Source organism: Xenopus laevis, chromosome 1S, assembly GCF_017654675.1.
Source record: "Xenopus laevis strain J_2021 chromosome 1S, Xenopus_laevis_v10.1, whole genome shotgun sequence".
Taxonomy (NCBI): Eukaryota; Metazoa; Chordata; class Amphibia; order Anura; family Pipidae; genus Xenopus; species Xenopus laevis.
The window spans coordinates 76,326,965-76,347,706 of record NC_054372.1 but is presented as its reverse complement, the minus strand read 5'-3'; positions in this window follow the sequence as shown (position 1 = coordinate 76,347,706).

Sequence of the window (20,742 nt, the reverse complement as noted above, 5' to 3'; positions counted from 1 at the left end):
CTTTTCAACTTGTTTATTAATGACCTGGAGGTGGGCATTGAAAGTACTGTTTCTATTTTTGCAGATGATACTAAATTGTGCAGAACTATAGGTTCCATGCAGGATGCTGCCACTTTGCAAAGTGATCTGTCTAAACTGGAAAACTGGGCAGCAAACTGGAAAATGAGGTTCAATGTTGATAAATGCAAGGTTATGCACTTTGGCAAAAATAATATAAATGCAAGTTATACACTAAATGGCAATGTGTTGGGAGTTTCCTTAAATGAAAAGGATCTAGGGGTCTTTGTAGATAACACGTTGTCTAATTCTGGGCAGTGTCATTCTGTGGCTACTAAAGCAAATAAAGTTCTGTCTTGCATAAAAAAGGGCATTAACTCAAGGGATGAAAACATAATTATGCCTCTTTATAGGTCCCTGGTAAGGCCTCATCTGGAGTATGCAGTTCAGTTTTGGACTCCAGTCCTTAAGAGGGATATAAATGAGCTGGAGAGAGTGCAGAGACGTGCAACTAAATTGGTTAGAGGGACGGAAGACTTAAATTATGAGGGTAGACTGTCAAGGTTGGGGTTGTTTTCTCTGGAAAAAAGGCGCTTGCGAGGGGACATGATTACACTTTACAAGTACATTAGAGGACATTATAGACAAATGGCAGGGGGACCTTTTTACCCATAAAGTGGATCACCGTACCAGAGGCCACCCCTTTAGACTAGAAGAAAAGAACTTTCATTTGAAGCAACGTAGAGGGTTCTTCACAGTCAGGACAGTGAGGTTGTGGAATGCACTGCCGGGTGATGTTGTGATGGCTGATTCAGTTAATGCCTTTAAGAATGGCTTGGATGATTTTTTGGACAGACATAATATTAAAGGCTATTGTGATACTAAACTCTATAGTTAATATAGGTATGGGTATATAGAATTTTAATTAAAAGTAGGGAGGGGTGTGTGTATGGATGCTGGGTTTTCATTTGGAGGGGTTGAACTTGATGGACTTTGTCTTTTTTCAACCCAATTTAACTATGTAACTATTGTTGGTATTCTTAATCAATGATCAGATGTTCCTTTAAACAGACCTTTAATTTCCTAAGTGAAAAACCTACCACCCTTACCACTTATAGTATCATTTGCATAATAGTATATATGGCACTGCAGTAAAATTCTTTTATATTTATTGCATTACAGGGATCCATAAAGTTGATTACTATGTTCCTAAGGAAATGAGGCAAATTATGAATTATACTTTTTTTAAAAATTTTCAATAAAGTCTTAAACATTAACTGGTGAGTCTATGGCATGGAAGTAAGGGAGCTTGCATTATTTTATCTTGGTTCAGAGAGAAACACTTATTTTTTTTTTATAACTTGTTTTTATTGTAAGTGATAAGTAAAATCACAAGAAATATTCGTATATGTTTCCATAAAGTAGAAAATACAGTGATTACGACATCAAATATAAAACATTTGAACAATTTTTCAAAACAGTCAGCTCAATTACAGTAAATGGTATGAGAGATAGATCCTATGGGGGGGTTTAAGTAGGAGGTCAACAATCTATTAATCTGATGACTTCTGGGAGGTGCAGTATCAGGGTGCAACTGATCTTGTTGCATAGTTGCTAGATATTGGGATGATTCCACGATCAAAGGGTGATTTTTCAAAGATTCCATATCATACCATGATGTATGTCTGAAGGTATAAATTGTGAGGTATTTGATATGTTGTGGGAGATGTGTTATGTAGGTTGACCAATTTGTGAAAAATTTTGAGGTATTATGTTCTTTCCTGGTTATGGTTTCCAACCAGTCCATGTGGAAAATAATGGTGCAATTTTTGTTTCACCAATATCAGTGGTGGGGGGGTCAGTGTGTAACCATTGTTGTAGAATAGTTTTCCTGGCTGCCACAGCCAGTCTACCCAATAAGTGTTTGTCGGGTTTCGTGATTTGTGTAAATGATGTAGTGTTGCTGAACAAAGCCCATTCCATGTGTGCTTGGAGAGGTTTCCCTATCATCTGTGCACCGTATGAAATGACTTCCTTCCAAAAAGGTTGACCATAAGGGATGTAATAAGTTTGCTTTAGGAGTGTGGCATTTAAAACATTTATCGGAGGAGAGGTTACCCATTTTAAATCATCTAACTGGGTTGAGATATGAATTATGCAGAATCTGCAGTGACATTTCTTGATACCTGCTTGCCGGAAGCAGTGTCATAATTTTGCTATGTTGTTTTAGAATGTCTGATTCTGTAATATTGGGTATGTCCGCAATCCAGTTAAAGTTGGGTTTATCCTCATTATCTATGTCTATTAATGGTTTAATAGTTTGGTAAATATGTGAGGTTGTGAGTTTCTTATTTTTGTTTTTCCAGAGTTGGTTGAATATGTTATTTTTGTAGTTATGTGTTATCATCATTATTTATTTATATAGCGCTGTCAAGATACGCAGTGCTTGTGTTAGAAGCCGTATCGATGCATTTGCAAAGTGGATGATTTGCAGACTTTGGTACATATGGGTAAGTATAAATGGAAATTTTTCTGTTAGTTTATTTAAAGAGTATTGAATAGGTATTATCTAGTACGTTACCGTTTAAACTCCATTGGTAGAGAACAGGATTTCGTATACCCGGTAGGAAGTTTTTGTTATCTATCCATGATAGATAAGGGGAAACATATGGTGAGATATTATGTCTTTTTCTGACCGAGTGCCAGGCTTTGTATGTATCCAGGAATAATGGGTTATCTCTTATTCGTGGTGGAATGTTATGTAAGGGTGTATGCAGTAAATAGTTGAGGGAACAATTATCCGATTGATATTGGTCTAAAGTGAGTGTCGTATAGAGATCTCTATATGCGTATCGAAGAAGGGCTGCTTCATTGTAGGCTTTAATGTTGGGGAAGTTGTAGTTTAAAGAGACTGATTCGTGAGTGTCTTTTATTCCATATGAAAGATCGGAATATTGGGTTTAGTCGCTTTTGATCAATCGGTTTAATATAATAAGGCAGCATCTGTAGTGGGTATAGAAGTTTAGGGAATAAAATCATTTTAATAAAATGTATTCTGCCCAGGAAAGACAGGTTAATATGTTTCCATTGTATCGGAAACATACTTATTTAATGGGTTTCATAGTTTCATAGCTTTTGTGTACCACCATACCACACATAATAAATTAGGTTGAGAAAAGACACACATCCATCAAGTTCAAACTTTTATGTCTATATAATCCTGCCAGTTGATCTGTTGCTGCTAGTTGATCCAGAGGCAGGCAAAAATGCCCTTCTGAATCCTCTCTAATTTGCCTTAGAGGGGAAAAATCCTTCTTGGCTCCTAGTCCCTGGATCAGCTCGTACAGCTTGTAAATCTACTTTTAATAACCCTGTAATTGCTCACTTGCTAGAAATCCACCTAACTCCTTCTTGAAGGATTTAAAAGCTTATATAAAGGAGAAGGTTATGTTAGAAAATGAGGGGGCAGAAGTCTTATGGGTGGAATTCAATTGTAAAGAGTCCAGCAAATTAATTGTAGGTGTATGCTATAGACCCCCTAATGTAAGTGACAAGGAGGAGGCTAAGCTCCTGATGCAAATAGAAAAGGCTGCTAGTTTGGGTAAAGTAATGATAATGGGGGATTTTAATTACCCAGATATTGACTGGAGTAACAGTACTGCCAGGTCAGTTAATGGGAACACGTTTATAAAGCTTGTTGCATGACAATTTTATGGCACAGGTTGTTGAGGAGCCTACCAGAAAAAATGCTATTTTGGATCTAGTGATCTCAAATGACCCAGAACTTATAGCAAATGTGCAAGTCATTGAACCCCTGGGTAATATTGACCATAATGTTATATCATTTAATGTCTGGTGCAAAAAACAAATATATACTGGGGCAACAAAAACCATGAATTTTGGAAAAGCTAATTTTAGTACCTTGAGGGATGCCCTACAGAGCATTGATTGTGGCATTAAGTTTTCAGCTAAAAACACAGAACAGAAATGGTTGTCATTTAAAATGATATTAAATCAATACTGTTCTCAATTTATTCCCTTAAGGAGTAAATGTAGAAGCTCTAAGAATCATCCTATGTGGCTTAATACAGAAGTAAAGAAGTTAATAGGAAAGAAGAGAAAGGCACTTAAAAACTACAAAAGCTGCATGTAATGAATATAAACACTGTAATAAATGTTGTAAATCAGCAATCTGGAAGGCAAAGAAAGGAAATGAAGAGTTAATTGCGGTGGAGGTGAAAACTAAAAAAGTTTTTTAAATATATTGTAACCGTTTTGAGGTCACAGGGTCGTCGTCTCCTGGGGGTAGACGGGTGCACAGCAGTATTGGAGTCCACGCAAAACAACACAAAACTGGTTGGTAACGTGCAACTGGCCGCAACCAGTTTTATTTGTCTGGTTGGCAGGAAGACAGGAATCAAAACAAACAAAAATGAAAATAAAACCTTGCCTGTCCGACACTAACTAAACAATTAGCTCCTAACTAACTAGGTGAGGATCTAACATCCAGCACCTAACAGAAAACAGTATTTGTGGCAGAGCACGTACTCACATGAATCAGGCTCTCTCACAGGCCTGCACTGCCTGCTCTTTTCCCCAGGATTGAGAGAGAGAGACACACACAATCCCTTCCCTACTTAAGGAGAGAGAACACCTGTTCCTCTCTCAGGTGTTGGGCAAAACCCGGACTGTCCATCTGGAATCGGATCCCGCCCAACACTCAACACTCTTGTAAACCGGGTCCTTTTTCCGGCTATTACAGCTAGCCACAGACCCTTGAAAAAATGTACATTTACTTGGTTGCTTAAAAACAGTATGACAGAAATCTGGATGATACATACACCCCTTCAACCAATTTCCCAGCATTTCTGTTACATATCCTCCCCTCCTGTTTCGACCTTGGGGTCGCAACACAGTTTGCTAACTGACAGTATACTCGGGACAAGGCATCAGCATTTCCTAGCTGGGCACCTGGCCTATGTTCCACTGTAAAACTATAATCTTGCAGTGCGAGGAACCATCTAGCGACCCTTCTATTCTTCTCTCTGTTTTCACACATCCATTTTAGGGGTGCATGGTCAGTAACCAATTTAAACTGTCGCCCGAGCAGATAATATAGGAGAGACTAATGCCCACTTAATGGCGAGACACTCTTTCTCTACAATAGCATAATTTCTCTCATGACTGTTAAGTTTTTTACTTAAGTAGATTATGGGGTGTTCCTCTCCATCTCGCACTTGTGAAAGCACTGCTCCTACTCCTACATCAGATGCATCTGTCTGTACAATGAACGGTTTCTTAAAGTCAGGAGTTACTAATACTGGCTGTTCACATAAGGCTTCCTTTAAAGTCTGAAATGCTTTTTCAGCTTCTGCCGTCCATTTAATCATAACGGTCTCTTTTCCCTTAGTGAGGTCAGTCAGAGGGGCCGCAAGGGTAGCAAAATTTGCTATAAAACGTCTATAGTACCATGTGATACCTAAAAAAGCCCTAACTTGCTTTTTGTTTACTGGGTGGGGCCAATCATGTATGGCTCCTAGTTTGCATATTTGGGGTTTTATTAAACCACGCCCAATGGTGTAGCCTAGATACTTGGCTTCCTCCAGTCCGATGGAACATTTTTTTGGATTGGCAGTAAGTCCTGCATCTCTAATAGAATTCAAGACTGCTTGGACTCTAGGAAGATGAGTCTCCCAGCTTGTACTTTGTATAACCACATCATCCAAATAAGCTGCTGCATATTGGTTGTGGGGTCTTAAAATTGTATCCATCATCCTTTGAAATGTTGCGGGGGCACCGTGTAAACCAAAAGGCAAAACCTTATATTGAAATAAACCCTCTGGGGTAGAAAATGCTGTCTTTTCTTTTGCCCTCTCTGTAAGTGGTACTTGCCAGTAACCTTTCGTTAGGTCAAGGGTTGTTAGATACCTAGCTGTACCCAGTCTGTCAATCAATTCATCGACATGAGGCATTGGATAAGCATCAAACTTAGACACAGTATTGAGCTTTCGGAAATCGTAACAGAAGCGCAAACTACCATCTGGCTTGGGAATGAGTACTATAGGACTTGACCATTCACTTTGAGATTATTCGATTACCCCTAACTCAAGCATATGTTTGACTTCTTTTGCAATAGCCTCCCGTCTTGCCTCTGGAACCCTATAAGGTCTCAGTTTAACCCGCACACCGGGCTCTGTTACTATGTCGTGTTTGATAACTGAGGTGCGCTCTGGAGTCTCTGAAAAAACACCCCGGTTCCTAACAAGAAAATCCCGTACTTCGTTCTTTTGGGTGACTGATAACGTCTCAGCTACCCTGACTTCGGGTATTAAGGCTATATTTTGGGTTACCGTATGCTGCCTCGAAGAGGGTTCTGCAGCGAGGGAGTCCCTCTCTTTCCAAGGCTTAATAAGGTTTACGTGATAAATTTGTTCGAGCTTTCTTTTACCTGGCTGCCGAATTTTATAATTTACATCACTTACTCTTTAAATTACTTCGTAGGGCCCTTGCCATTTAGCTAGGAACTTACTTTCCACTGTTGGGACTAGTACTAGGACTCTGTCACCAGGTACAAAAGTACACAGTTTGGCGCTACGGTTATAAGCTCTTTGTTGTGCCCCTTGGGCTTGAAGCATGTGCTCCTTTACAATTGGCATCACTGTCGCAATCCGATCTTGCATCTCTGAAATATGCTCAATGACGCTTTTATAGGGTGTGACCTGCCCTTCCCAGGTTTCCTTAGCTATATCGAGAAGACCTCGCGGGTGTCGTCCATACAATAATTCAAAAGGCGAGTAACCAGTCGATGACTGTGGAACCTCTCTTATTGCAAACATAAGGTATGGGAGCAGGTAGTCCCAATTCCTCCCATCTTTGTCTATCACTTTCCGCAACATACCTTTTTAAAGTTTTATTAAACCTCTCAACTAGTCCGTCTGTCTGTGGGTGGGTGGTAAACAGAAGTACACAACTGTGTGACTTTGAACAACCTGCACAACTCTTTAGTGACTCTAGACATGAATGGGGTACCTTGGTCCGTAAGGATTTCTTTTGGAATGCCGACCCGACTAAAGACCTGAACCAACTCTTTTGCAATATTTTTAGCTGAGGTATTGCGTAGTGGTATAGCTTCCGGATAGCGGGTGGCATAATCTAGAATAACCAATATGTGCGGATTACCCCTGGCAGACTTTACTAACGGCCCCACCAGGTCCATGGCAATTCTTTCCAATGGCACCTCGATGATGGGTAGGGGAACAAATGGACTACGGTAATGTGGCCTGGGAGATGAAATTTGACATTCTGGGCAAGAATTGCAATTTAATTTCAGCATAGAGACCGGGCCAAAAAAACCTTTTCAGAATTCTTTCAGTAGTCTTTTCAACTCCTAAGTGTCCCCCCATTATGTGTCCATGGGCCAGGTCTAGTACCATTCTCCTATAGGGTTTGGGGACAACTAGCTGCTCCACAATATCCTCCCCCTTCTTTGACACATGATACAGCATATCCGCAATTAACGCCATGTAAGGAAAAGATAACCTAAGATTCGGCTCAACGGGTTTTCCATCTATAACCTGTACATTTTCTCTTGCTCTGGCTAGGGTAGGATCCTTCATTTGTTCACTGCCAAAGTTATCTTTTTGGACTTCTAACTCAGGCATTTCTAAAGTATCCTCTGACCCAGTCTCTGTTTCATCTACATTCCCCAACAACACAGAGAAAGGGAAGGATTGAACATCTTCCGGGAGCTCATCATTAATCCTAGAAAGAGAACTATCACAGGGCTCAGGACCGACATTAGTATTACTGGGAGCATTTACAAGCCTGACAGGGTCCCTGTTTTCCCACAGTTCCCAGAAATGTGGAAAATCCCTCCCAACTACCACATCATGCAGTAAGCTAGGTACTAAACCCACAGGATAAGTCAGAGAACCAACAGGGGTACCAAATTTTACTTTCGCTGTAGGGTAGTCCCTTGTGTCCCCATGAATACAAATTACCCCTATCATATTGCCCTGACTTTTTTGGGGCTGAACCAGGTCCGACTTTACTAAAGTGACCAAACTGCCTGAGTCTAACAAAGCGGTTATTTGCTTGCCTTCCACAGAAAGGGAGCACATTTGTTTTTCAGTTTGAGTTTGAACAAACTAATTGTGCAAACAGACTGTCGTCTGTTCCCATAAACTAAACCACATTGCATGGGTTCATCTCTCCCTGGACAATTTGCAGCTATGTGACCCAACATTTGACAATGAAAACACCTTATAGTCTCTTGGTTCAGTCTGTTATTAGGCAGGGACCTTCCTGACAATGCTTGCCAGTCTCTAGATCCAGTGCTTACAGTCTCTCCCGCTTTATATGTCCCTTGATACTTTCCAGCCCCCCTTTCCCCCGGAACAGTCTTACCTTACTATGGGACGCTGGCAATGTACTGGACTTATCAGCTCCTCTGCTGCAGTATACCTCTCCACCATCTCAATGAGTTGGTCAGCCGTTTTGGGATCCGCATGACTCACCCACTTCCGCAAAGTAACAGGGAGAGCTTTTAGGTAACGATCCATCACTACCCGCTCCACAATTTGGGGTCCAGTAAGGATCTCAGGCTGCAACCACTTCTTAGTTAGGTGTATAAGATCATGCATTTGGGAGCGTGGAGGCTTTTCCACATGGTAGGTCCAGCGGTGCACGCGTTGGGCCCGGACGGAAAGGGTCACCCCCAACCGGGCGAGGATTTCAGCCTTCAACTTATCATAGTCCCCAGCATCTGGGGAATCCAGATCGAAATATGCTTTTTGTGGCTCTCCAGACAGAAACGGGGCCACTAGTCCTGCCCATTTTTCCTTTGGCCATCTCTCTCAGCAGTTCTTTCAAAGGCAGTCAGGTATGCCTCCACATCGTCGTTTGGGGTCAATTTTTGCAGAAAGTAACTTGCTCGCACAGAGGTCACCCCAGAAACAGCTACCGTAGGTTGGTCAAAACACCTCGTTGCCAACTGTTGCACAACTTCAGTTAATGCTTTTCGGTCTGCATTGGTGGCCTCTGTCAACACACTCAGCTGTGCAGATAGCAACCGGTTTGCTTCCTGCTGTTGTCGGATTGCCTCCTGCTGGTGTCGGATTGCCTCCTGCTGGACAGTTGTACCCTGCTGCAAACTGGCATTTGTTTGTTGCTGAGTAGCATTTGCAACCACCAGTTGCTTTATAATCTCCTCCATTGTATTGGGAACAGTCTTTCACACAAGTGAAAAAAATTAGGGTCTGGCCCTTTAAATTTTCCAGCGTAGAATTTCTGCTGTGAAATTTTTGTGCCAAAGCATCCTCCACCAATTGTAACCGTTTTGAGGTCACAGGGTCGTCGTCTCCTGGGGGTAGACGGGTGCACAGCAGTATTGGAGTCCACGCAAAACAACACAAAACTGGTTGGTAACGTGCAACTGGCCGCAACCAGTTTTATTTGTCTGGTTGGCAGGAAGACAGGAATCAAAACAAACAAAAATGAAAATAAAACCTTGCCTGTCTGGCACTAACTAAACAATTAGCTCCTAACTAACTAGGTGAGGATCTAACATCCAGCACCTAACAGAAAACAGTATTTGTGGCACAGCACGTACTCACATGAATCAGGCTCTCTCACAGGCCTGCACTGCCTGCTCTTTTCCCCAGGATTGAGAGAGAGAGACACACACAATCCCTTCCCTACTTAAGGAGAGAGAACACCTGTTCCTCTCTCAGGTGTTGGGCAAAACCCGGACCGTCCATCTGGAATCGGATCCCGCCCAACACTCTTGTAAACCGGGTCCTTTTTCCGGCTATTACAGCTAGCCACAGACCCGTGAAAAAATGTACATTTACTTGGTTGCTTAAAAACAGTATGACAGAAATCTGGATGATACATACACCCCTTCAACCAATTTCCCAGCATTTCTGTTACAATATTAATAGTAAAAAGATGCAGGTTGAGAGTGTTGCTCCATTAAATAACAGTACCAATATGGGTGTAACAGATACAGAAAAGGCAAATGTGCTAAATCAGTTCTTTTCATCAGTGTATACAATAGAGGAGTCTGAGTTCCCAAGCTCACTTTATAGCTGCACTAATGGCTCAGCTCAGTCTAGCCAGTGACTGACTCAGGATATGATTCATAAAGCTTTAATAAAAATCTATGTAAACAAGGCTCCAGGGCTTGATGGCATACACCCCCGGGTTCTAAGAGAGCTTAGTTCAGTTTTAGACCAGCCCCTGTTTCTGATTTTCTTAGATTCACTTTCATCCGGTATGGTGCCTATGGATTGGAGAAAAACTGATGTTATTCCAATATTTAAAAAGGGATTACGATCTCAGCCTGGCAATTATAGGCCAGTAAGTTTGACATCTGGCCTATAAGTTAAGGGATCACATTCAAAATTTTGTCCTAGTCAATGGCATTATGAGTAGCAATCAGCATGGCTTTATGAAGGATAGTGTAGAAGATTTAAGAGAATAGCACAACACCATGTATGTTGCAGGTGGGGAGCTTACCCCTTTTATTTAAAGTGACCACCTGTGCATCAACGTTTCGGGGGGATTAACCCTCCCTTCGTCAGGATTCAAACATTTGTGCTACAAACATTTTTAAAGCATAGGGATACATAGAGTCCCGCCCAATTTCCCATAGTCCACCAGGGTGTTCCAAAGTGAGGCTTGACACTCAAAGTCCATGTCCTGGTATTATTGTCCAAAGTCCAGTTTCACATACAAAAACAAGCATAAATGCATATTTGAACCATTCTATCCCAATTTGGTTACTATATATTAACACACTTGGGGGCAAATTCACTAAGCGCCGAACGCTAGCGTTAATTCGCTAGCGTTTGGCATTTTCGTTAATGAGCAAATTCACTAACGAACGCTGGCGTAGTTTTGCTAGTGTTACTTCGCACCCTTATGCCTGGCAAATTTTCGCTAGCGACGTAACTACGCAAATTCACTAACGCGCGCAGTGTACTGAACGCTACCTTTTATGCTAGACTTCCTTCGCCACCTCAGACCAGGCGAAGCGCAGAGTAGATAGGGATTGCTTCAAAAAAAGTCAAACATTTTTCTAAGTCCCAAAAAACACTGGCGTGTTTTCTACATTATGGGTGATAACCTGAAAAAGATCGAAATTTTTTTGGGGCTCCCCTCCTTCCCCCCTACATTTCCTGACTCATGGCAACTTACCTAGACAGTGGGCACATGTGTAGGGCAAAATAAAAATTTTATTTGATGTTTTGAAGGTTTTCTAGCCATTTGTAGTGCTGATACGTATTCCTCCATTGAAATTTGAATTTGGCGCCGTATGCAAATGAACCATCGCTAGCGAAACTTCGCTTCGCTTGACGAATTAACACTAGCGCAACTTCGCAAACTTACGCTACCCCTGTGCGCAACTTCGGATTTTAGTGAATTTGCGGAGCGCTGGCGAAAATACGCCTGGCGAAGTGCGGCGAAGTTGCGCCTGGCGCAACTTCGAATCTTAGTGAATTTGCCCCTTGGTTACCAAATATTAGGTTTAACTACTTACGACCAGCGGGAGTTTTACCATTACCTCTATCATTCATTATTCCCACTGGCAAAGATTATCTGTGAAAAAGAAACAAAGTGTCAATCAAAGTGGAAAAGGCATTTATAAAAAACAAGTCAAGCTAAAATTCTCATTTAGGCCCTTAGGTTGTACGGTCTCAAGTTTCCACATCCAGAACGCTTCCCTTTTGAGAAGGGCCAGCTTCATTTCGTTGCCTTGCAGTACCACAATTTTCTCAAGAATTTGCCACCTTATTTGCGACACTGTATGCTTTTGTGTGTAAAAGTGTTTTGCTAATAGCGTTTCTTTTTTGACTTTCTCTTTCTGTTTACTTTTTTTTGAGTCACTCTCTTTTATTTCAGGTTTAAAATTTCTGATCACGCTTTTGTGCTCATTTAGTCTAATCCTGCATGCCCTTGAGGTTTGGCCCACATAACCAAGCCCACATGAGCATTTTAACAGGTAAATTACCCCTTCCGTATTGCAGGTAGCAAAATCTTTTAGTTCAATGGGGAATCCCTTTCTTGGATGGGTACACATGTTACCTTTTATAATTCCACTACAATGTCCACAGTTATAGCAGGGGAAGGTGCCCACCCTTTCAGAAATAGTTTTTTTGGGTTTATTAATCCTCACATCTGTTTTAGTAAGATGATCACCTACCTTTTCTTATGAGAAAAGCAGGTTTTAAATACAATTTGCCATATATTTTGTCATTCTGTAATATTGGCCAGTGTTTATTGATTACCTTCTTAATGAAAGTCGAGTGGGGGCCATATGTTGTTACATAAGGGATTCCCAATTTCTTCTGTGGTCCTGCTCTCTTTTGGAGTAATTCTTCCCTTTTAGTTTTTCCTACCTCATTTGTGATGCTCACCAAATCAGTTTTATCATAACCTCTTTGCATGAATTTTGTCACCATTTCTTCAGACTGCTTTCTATACAATGTGTCTGAAGATGTTATCCTCCTGGCTCTTTTAAATTGACTTTTGGGGAGTCCCTTGATGGTCCCTATTGTATTGGGTGGAAACTATCTTTTCTCAGCATATTGTTTCTATCATTTGGTTTTTTATATAAGTCGGTTATAAGCACGCCATTTGAGATTGTTACCTGAACATCCAGGTAATCGACACTATTAGGTCCAATACATGTTGTGAATTTGATGGTATTGTGTATGGTGTTCAAGTATGTGAAGAATTCTGTTAGCATCTCAAGGGAACCTGTCCAAATTAAGAACATGTCATCCACATAGCGTTTCCATAGCGCAATGTGTTCTTTGAATTCTGGGTGAAGCAGGATATTTTCATGCTCAATTTTGTGCATAAAAATATTTGCGTAGGCAGGAGCCATATTAGTTCCCATACTGGTCCCTTGAATTTGCAGATAATATTCCGAATCAAAGCGGAAGTAATTGCGCTTCAAAACCAGCTCAAGGCAATCGCATAAAAAAATTCTCATGTGTGGGTAAGTTTTACTTAGATAGATACTCCCTGGTACATTCAATGCCTTCATCATGCGGTATTGAGGTATATAGATCTTTGACATCTATGGTATATAGTATAGGAGAATGGGATTTAAACATGGCCCCCTCAATTTTTTTTAAAAAAAATGTGTAGTATCACCCAGACAAGTATCCAGTTTGGGAAGGATCTCCTGTAAATATGCATCTACAGTGGTGTGAAAAACTATTTGCCCCCTTCCTGATTTCTTATTCTTTTGCATGTTTGTCACACTTAAATGTTTCTGCTCATCAAAAACCGTTAACTATTAGTCAAAGATAACATAATTGAACACAAAATGCAGTTTTTAAATGAAGGTTTACGTTATTAAGGGAGAAAAAAAACTCCAAATCTACATGGGCCTATGTGAAAAAGTGATTGCCCCCCTTGTTAAAAAATATACTAGTAAAAGTAATTGAGATCTATCAGTCTGGTAAAGGTTATAAAGCCATTTCTAAAGCTTTGGGACTCCAGCGAACCACAGTGAGAGCCATTATCCACAAATGGCAAAAACATGGAACAGTGGTGAACCTTCCCAGGAGTGGCCGGCTGACCAAAATGACCCCAAGAGCGCAGAGACAACTCATCCGAGAGGCCACAAAAGACCCCAGGACAACATCTAAAGAACTGCAGGCCTCACTTGCCTCAATTAAGGTCAGTGTTCACGACTCCACCATAAGAAAGAGACTGGGCAAAAACGGCCTGCATGGCACATTTCCACCACTTTTAAGCAAAAAGAACATTAAGGCTCGTCTCAATTTTGCTAAAAAACATCTCAATGATTGCCAAGACTTTTGGGAAAATACCTTGTGGACCGACGAGACAAAAGTTGAACTTTTTGGAAGGTGCGCGTCCCGTTACATCTGGCGTAAAAGTAACAGCATTTCAGAAAAAGAACATCATACCAACAGTAAAATATGGTGGTGGTAGTGTGATGGTCTGGGGTTGTTTTGCTGCTTCAGGACCTGGAAGACTTGCTGTGATAGATGGAACCATGAATTCTACTGTCTACCAAAAAATCCTGAAGGAGAATGTCCGGCCATCTGTTCGTCAACTCAAGCTGAAGCGATCTTGGGTGCTGCAGCAGGACAATGACCCAAAACACACCAGCAAATCCACCTCTGAATGGCTGAAGAAAAACAAAATGAAGACTTTGGAGTGGCCTAGTCAAAGTCCTGACCTGAATCCTATTGAGATGTTGTGGCATGACCTTAAAAAGGCGGTTCATGCTAGAAAACCCTCAAATAAAGCTGAATTACAACAATTCTGCAAAGATGAGTGGGCCAAAATTCCTCCAGAGCACTGTAAAAGACTCGTTGCAAGTTATCGCAAACGCTTGATTGCAGTTATTGCTGCTAAGGGTGGCCCAATCAGTTATTAGGTTCAGGGGGCAATTACTTTTTCACACAGGTTTGGATTTCTTTTCTCCCTAAATAATAAAAACCCTCATTTAAAAACTGCATTTTGTGTTTACTTGTGTTATCTTTGACTAATAGTTAAATGTGTTTGATGATCAGAAACATTTTGTGTGACAAACATGCAAAAGAATAAGAAATCAGGAAGGGGGCAAATAGTTTTTCACACCACTGTATATAGATAGCTAAGGGTTGTAATAGTGAGTTCACCCCAGACACTATGGGTCTCCCGGGGGGATTTATGAGGGTCTTGTGTACTTTAGGTAGTAAATAGAAAATTGGGACCCTAGGGTTATCCTTCTGTAGAAGTTCCTGTATTTCATGGGAAATGATTCCCGCTAGGCAAGCATCCTCTAAAAAAACAGCAGTCATTTTTTAATTTCTCAGTTGGATCCTTCTTTAATGGAGTGTAACGTTCAGTGTTATACAATTGTCTGTAGGCTTCCTTTACGTAATCCACTTAATCAGAGCATTTCTTTCTTTACAGGATAAGTTACTTCTATTTGGAGTTGTATGATTTATTAATCATACAATCAGTGTGAATCATATTAGAAAAGATATCAATGGAGGCACAAGAAAAGACCGGATTAAACGTACTATGTTTTTTTAGTTTGCTTGACACCAGCTCACTCCTCCCCTTGGGCCATATCCCTGTATTCTTATCCATATACAGCATTTTAATCTTAAGTGATCGCAAAAATGTAAACATTTCAATCTGTACAGTGAAGGGATCACATTTATATGTGGGGACAAATCTATGAAGGATAGGTCATTTCAGACAAATTTGATTGCTTTTTATGATGAGGTTAGTAAGATGCTGGACAGTGGGGGGGCAGTAGATGTGATCTATTTGGATTTTGCCAAAGCATTTGATACTGTGCCCCACAAACGACTGCTTTCTAAACTGGAAACTGGAAACTGGCTACAGGATCGGGTACAGAGGGTGGTTGTTAATGGAACATTCTCTGCTTGGAGTAAGGTTCTTAGTGGGGTCCCTCAGTGGGTCCACTTTTATTTAACTTGTTCATTAATGACTTAGGGGAGGGTATTGTAAGTAATGTATCAGTGTTTGCTGATGACACAAAACAATCCAGCCCAATTAATTCCATCCAGGATGTGGCATACTTGCAACACGATCTTGACAAACTGGCAATCTGGCCAGCTAAGTGGCAAATGAGATTCAATGTTGATAAATGTGAAAGTCATGCACCTGGGATGTACGAATATCCAAGCCACTTATACCCTTAATGGGACTGCACTAGGCAAATCCATTATGGAAAAGGACATTGGAGTCCTTGTAGATGATAAACTTGGCTGTAGCAAGCAATGCCAGTCAGCAGCATCAAGGGCAAATAAGGTCTTGAGCTGTATTTAAAGGGGCATAGAGTCACGGGAGGAGGGGGTCATTCTTCCACTGTATAGAGCACTTGTAAGGCCCCATCTAGAATATGCCGTACAGTTTTGGTCTCCATCACTCAAAACAGGACATTATTGTATTAGAGAGGGTACAGAGAAGGGCAACTAAGCTGGTAAAAGGTATGGAAAATCTTAGCTATGAGGAAAGACTGGCCAAATTGGGGATGTTCACGCTGGAGAAGAGGCGCTTAAGGGGTGATATGATAACTATGTATTACTATATAAGGGGATTGTATAATAATCTCTCTAATGCTTTATTTACCAGTAGGTCTTTCCAGCTGACACGAGGTCACCCATTCCGATTAGAAGAAAAGAGGTTCCGCCTAAATATTTGGAAGGGGTTTTTAACAGTGAGAGCTGTGAAGTTGTGGAATTCTCTCCCTGAATCAGTTGTACAGGCTAATACATTAGATAGCTTTAAGAAGGGGTTGGATTGCTTTTTATCAAGTGAGGGAATACAGGGTTATGGGAAATAGCTCATAGTACAAGTTGATCCAGGGACTAGTCCAATTGCCATTTTGGAATCAGGAAGGAATTTTTCCCCATCTGAGGCAAATCGGAGAGGCTGCAGGTGGGTTTTTTTTGCCTACCTCTGGATCAACTAGCAGTTAGGCAGATAAAAAAAAACTAAAAAGTTGAACTTGACCTATTTTACTATGTTAACGTATCTGCCTGTACAACTGGTTGCCCTTTTGTCTGCTGATAAATAAAGCATTCGAGAGATTATTATAGAATCCCTTTATATTTGTATAAATAGTTATCATATCCCCCCTTAAGTGCCCTTTTTTCAGTATAAACAACCCCAACTTGGCCTTTCTTTATTACCGAGACTTTCCATACCCTTTACCAGCTTAGTTGCCCTTCTTTGGACTCTTTCTAATTCATTAATATCCCCTTTGAGCACTGGAGTCTAAAACTGCACTGCATAATCTAGACCATACTCTCTGTAAAGTAAAAAAATAATCCTCTCCACCCACCAATCTATTTTTTAATAAAGCTCTAAACCTTGTTTGTCCTTGCAGCTGCTGACTGGCATTGCTTGCTACATGCAAGTTTGTTATCTACAAGGACTCCAATTTCCTTTTCTATTACAAATGTGTCTAGTGCAGTCCAGTTAACACAAACATCACATCATCCTACAAAATTCATCTATAAAAATCCATCAGCAGCCATGTTAGGCATTTGCTGGGCTGGTACCTCCCAAGCACGTTGCACGACCAAGGCAGCATCATGAAATCTGGTTGTCCACTAGAAATTATCCCAACTTACCACCCTTCTCACCTTCCAGAACAAATTCACACAGTCCAGGATGGATATGAACGGTCACAGCTTAATTTACACAACAACAACAGCAATGAACAAATCATATGGTAAATAACATGTATCAAGCACCATGGGCATGCTTGACAACAAAAACTCCACAGGAGTGAACTGGCCACCCATCATGCCAGCCACCAGGTATAGCCATGCTTTGATGGCCAAGTCAGATTAGGTAAAGTTCTGAATTGCAAGTATTCCTACACATCACTGTAGCACAACTGTGACATAACCAGCGAAACCCCAAATCTATTTAGGGACAGGAGGGTGCAGCCACAATGGAAGAGGAAGCACAACTCACTGTAATCACTCCTTATACTATCTCTCCGGCCATACTCCATCCCTACTTTCCTTCCCCATATGCCTAACCTAAACCGTGCCCTCCATGCCTTCTTAACCTGGTCAAGGATCCCCCCCTTCCTTAACAATTTTGTGTCTGGCGAGCTCCATGCACAGTGACAATGGGTTATTGGGAAAACTGGATAGTAGATCACCAAGAGGAAAGTAGGGGAAAATTGACTAACGCTGGCGAAAATTCGACAGTGTGACGTCATTTCGGGACTTCGCTGATTTACTAACGGGTGCTGGCGTAACTTTACTAGCGAAGCAGATAGACTCTAGCGCTACTTCGCACTCTAACGCCAGGCGAATATTTGCTCTGGTGAATGGACGTAACTACACAAATTCACTAAGATACTACATTTCCTTACATATGGCACATAAACTATAAACTGGGCACATTTTTAGGGCATTATAACAACTCTATTTTCTTTTTTCACGGTTCCCTGGGCTTGTGTAGTGTAATGTATTTGCTGTAATATATACGTCCATTGAAATTTAAATTCCCACCATATGCAAATTAGCCAACGCTAGCGCAACTTTGCTTTGCTTGCTGAATTAATGCTAGTGAAACTTAACCATCCTTCGGCGCCCTGGACGCAACTTCGCATTTTAGTGAATTAGCGTTGTCCTGGCGAATTTTCACCTGGCGAAGTGTGGCTATTTGAGCTAAGCCGTCGCTGGCGAATTTCCGGAGGTTAGTGAATTTGCCCCATAGGCTTCCAGCTGTATATATAGCATTTGCACTGTACTGTTGTAGGCTAAGTGGATAACACAGATATAAAAAAAAATATTATGGTGGAGTATATATGATAAAACTAAAACCTTGCTAGATTTCTCTAGGAGTCCCAAACAAAACAATTACCAGGAAATGTTTAAATCTTAATTAAATGCTGAGGGAGCTTATTCAAAATATTTTGTAAAACATGGTTTCTCTTTAGGCAATTATAGTGTTTTCTTATATGCTACTCTGCAAAGATGTGTCACTTCATGAGTAGTGTAATGTTTTACAGGTAAAGATAAGACTGTGGCCATTAGTAGCAAATTAAAGGTGTTTAATTGGCTTTGGTTTTTTCTTACTTATAGTTTTTGAATTATTTGCCTTCTTTTTGTGACTCTTTCTAACTTTCAAATGGGGGTCACTGACCCCATCTGAAAAACAAAAGCTCTGTAAGGGTATCATTATACCTAATTTTTAATAAACATCTTTCTGTGCTGGCCCTCTCCTATTCATATTCCAGTCTCTTGTTCAAATCAATGCATGGTTGTTAGGGTAATTAGGATCCTAGCAAACAGATTGCTGAAACTGCAAACTGGAGAGCTGCTAAATACAAAAAAATGAAAACCAAATGCAAAGTTTTTGGAACTCCTGGGGTTGAACTATGGAAAACTGCCCAAGTTTTTCTTTCAATAAAAGAACTCTAGTTACTTTTCAGAGAGTGTCTAATCCACCTCTCCTGTTTGTCATTGAATCTTCCAGACAAAGACAAGAGGTCCTCTGCACTCACAAATTATCCATATATATAGGACATTAAAGGGGGTGTTCACCTTTAAGGTAACTTTTACTATGTTGTAGAAAGGCTAATTCTAAGCAACTTTTTAATTGCATAAAAAAGGGCATTAACTCAAGGGATGAAAACATAATTATGCCTCTTTATAGGTCCCTGGTAAGGCCTCATCTGCAGTATGCAGTGCAGTTTTGGACTCCAGTCCTTAAGAGGGATATAAATGAGCTGGAGAGAGTGCAGAGACGTGCAACTAAATTGGTTAGAGGGATGTAAGACTTAAATTATGAGGGGAGACTGTCAAGGTTGGGGTTGTATTCTCTGGAAAAAAAGGCGCTTGCGAGGGGACATGATTACACTTTACAAGTACATTAGAGGACATTATAGACAAAAAGCAGGGGACCTTTTTACCCATAAAGTGGATCACCGTACCAGAGGCCACCCCTTTAGACTATAAGAAAAGAACTTTCATTTGAAGCAACGTAGGGGGTTCTTCATAGTCAGGACAGTGAGGTTGTGGAATGCACTGCCAGGTGATGTTGTGATGGCTGATTCAGTTAATGCCTTTAAGAATGGCTTGGATGTTTTTTTGGACAGACATAATATCAAAGGCTATTGTGATACTAAGCTCTATAGTTAGTATAGGTATGGGTATATAGAATTTAATTAAAAGTAGGGAGGGGTGTGTGTATGGATGCTGGGTTTTCATTTGGAGGGGTTGAACTTGATGGTCTTTGTCTTTTTTCAACCCAATTTAACTATGTAACTATGTCATCCCTTAAAATATAACTCTCAGGATCTCTTAGGGGTTCTGAGAGTTGCAGTTCATTGCACCTATATGTTCATTATGCCTGGGCTTAATGCAATAATTTGAATACAGTTCTGCAGTGACTGGCATGTCTAGGGTTAATGCAATATGCTAAATCCTTTTCTGCAGTAACATACATCCCAACTGTCCCTCTTTACTATTTTTGTCACCCAGCCTGCCGTCCCAGAGTACCATTTTTTATGCCGTTTTCTGTTTCAAATCTAACAAGATAAGACTGTGATATCACTCATCACTCACACAGTAGTTGGGGACACTTGGGGGTCCACTACTGTGTTATGAAATACTTGAGGGGCACAGTGTATCATAAAATGCTTGGGGGCTGACAAATGTTTAAATGTATTAAGTGCACAAAACTCAAATTGAAAAAATTCAAACAAATTTTAAATGTGAGTTTTAGAGGCAAATTTAAGATTTGGCAGATTATTGAAAATGATTTTGCTACTTTCCATTTTTTTGTGCTTTTTTTCAATCGAACTTTCAAGTTTGAATGTCTTTAACAAATAAGTTCACATACATATGACAACGATGACTTATTGTATTTGTGTGGAGAAGAGCAAAGCTGAGGTGGAACAGGAAAGTGGTGGGGCATTGCAATGGGCAGAATTAGAGGTAGGCAGAAGAGGCAAGTTCCTATGGCACAGAGGTGGGGAAGGTACTCGGTATGTGCCTCTTCCATCACTTACCCCTAGTCCTGACCCTTGTTCACTTTGACTTCAGTCAAAAGAAAGAACAAAATAATCAGTTAATTCTGTTTCACATATGCAACCTAACTGTAAAAACAAGTTTTGTTATATAGTTACCATCAAACTTGTAGCCACGTTGGTAGATCTAGTTATTGGAGGCAGAGTGACTCACAAAAGTGTTGACATCCCTTGTATTTCAC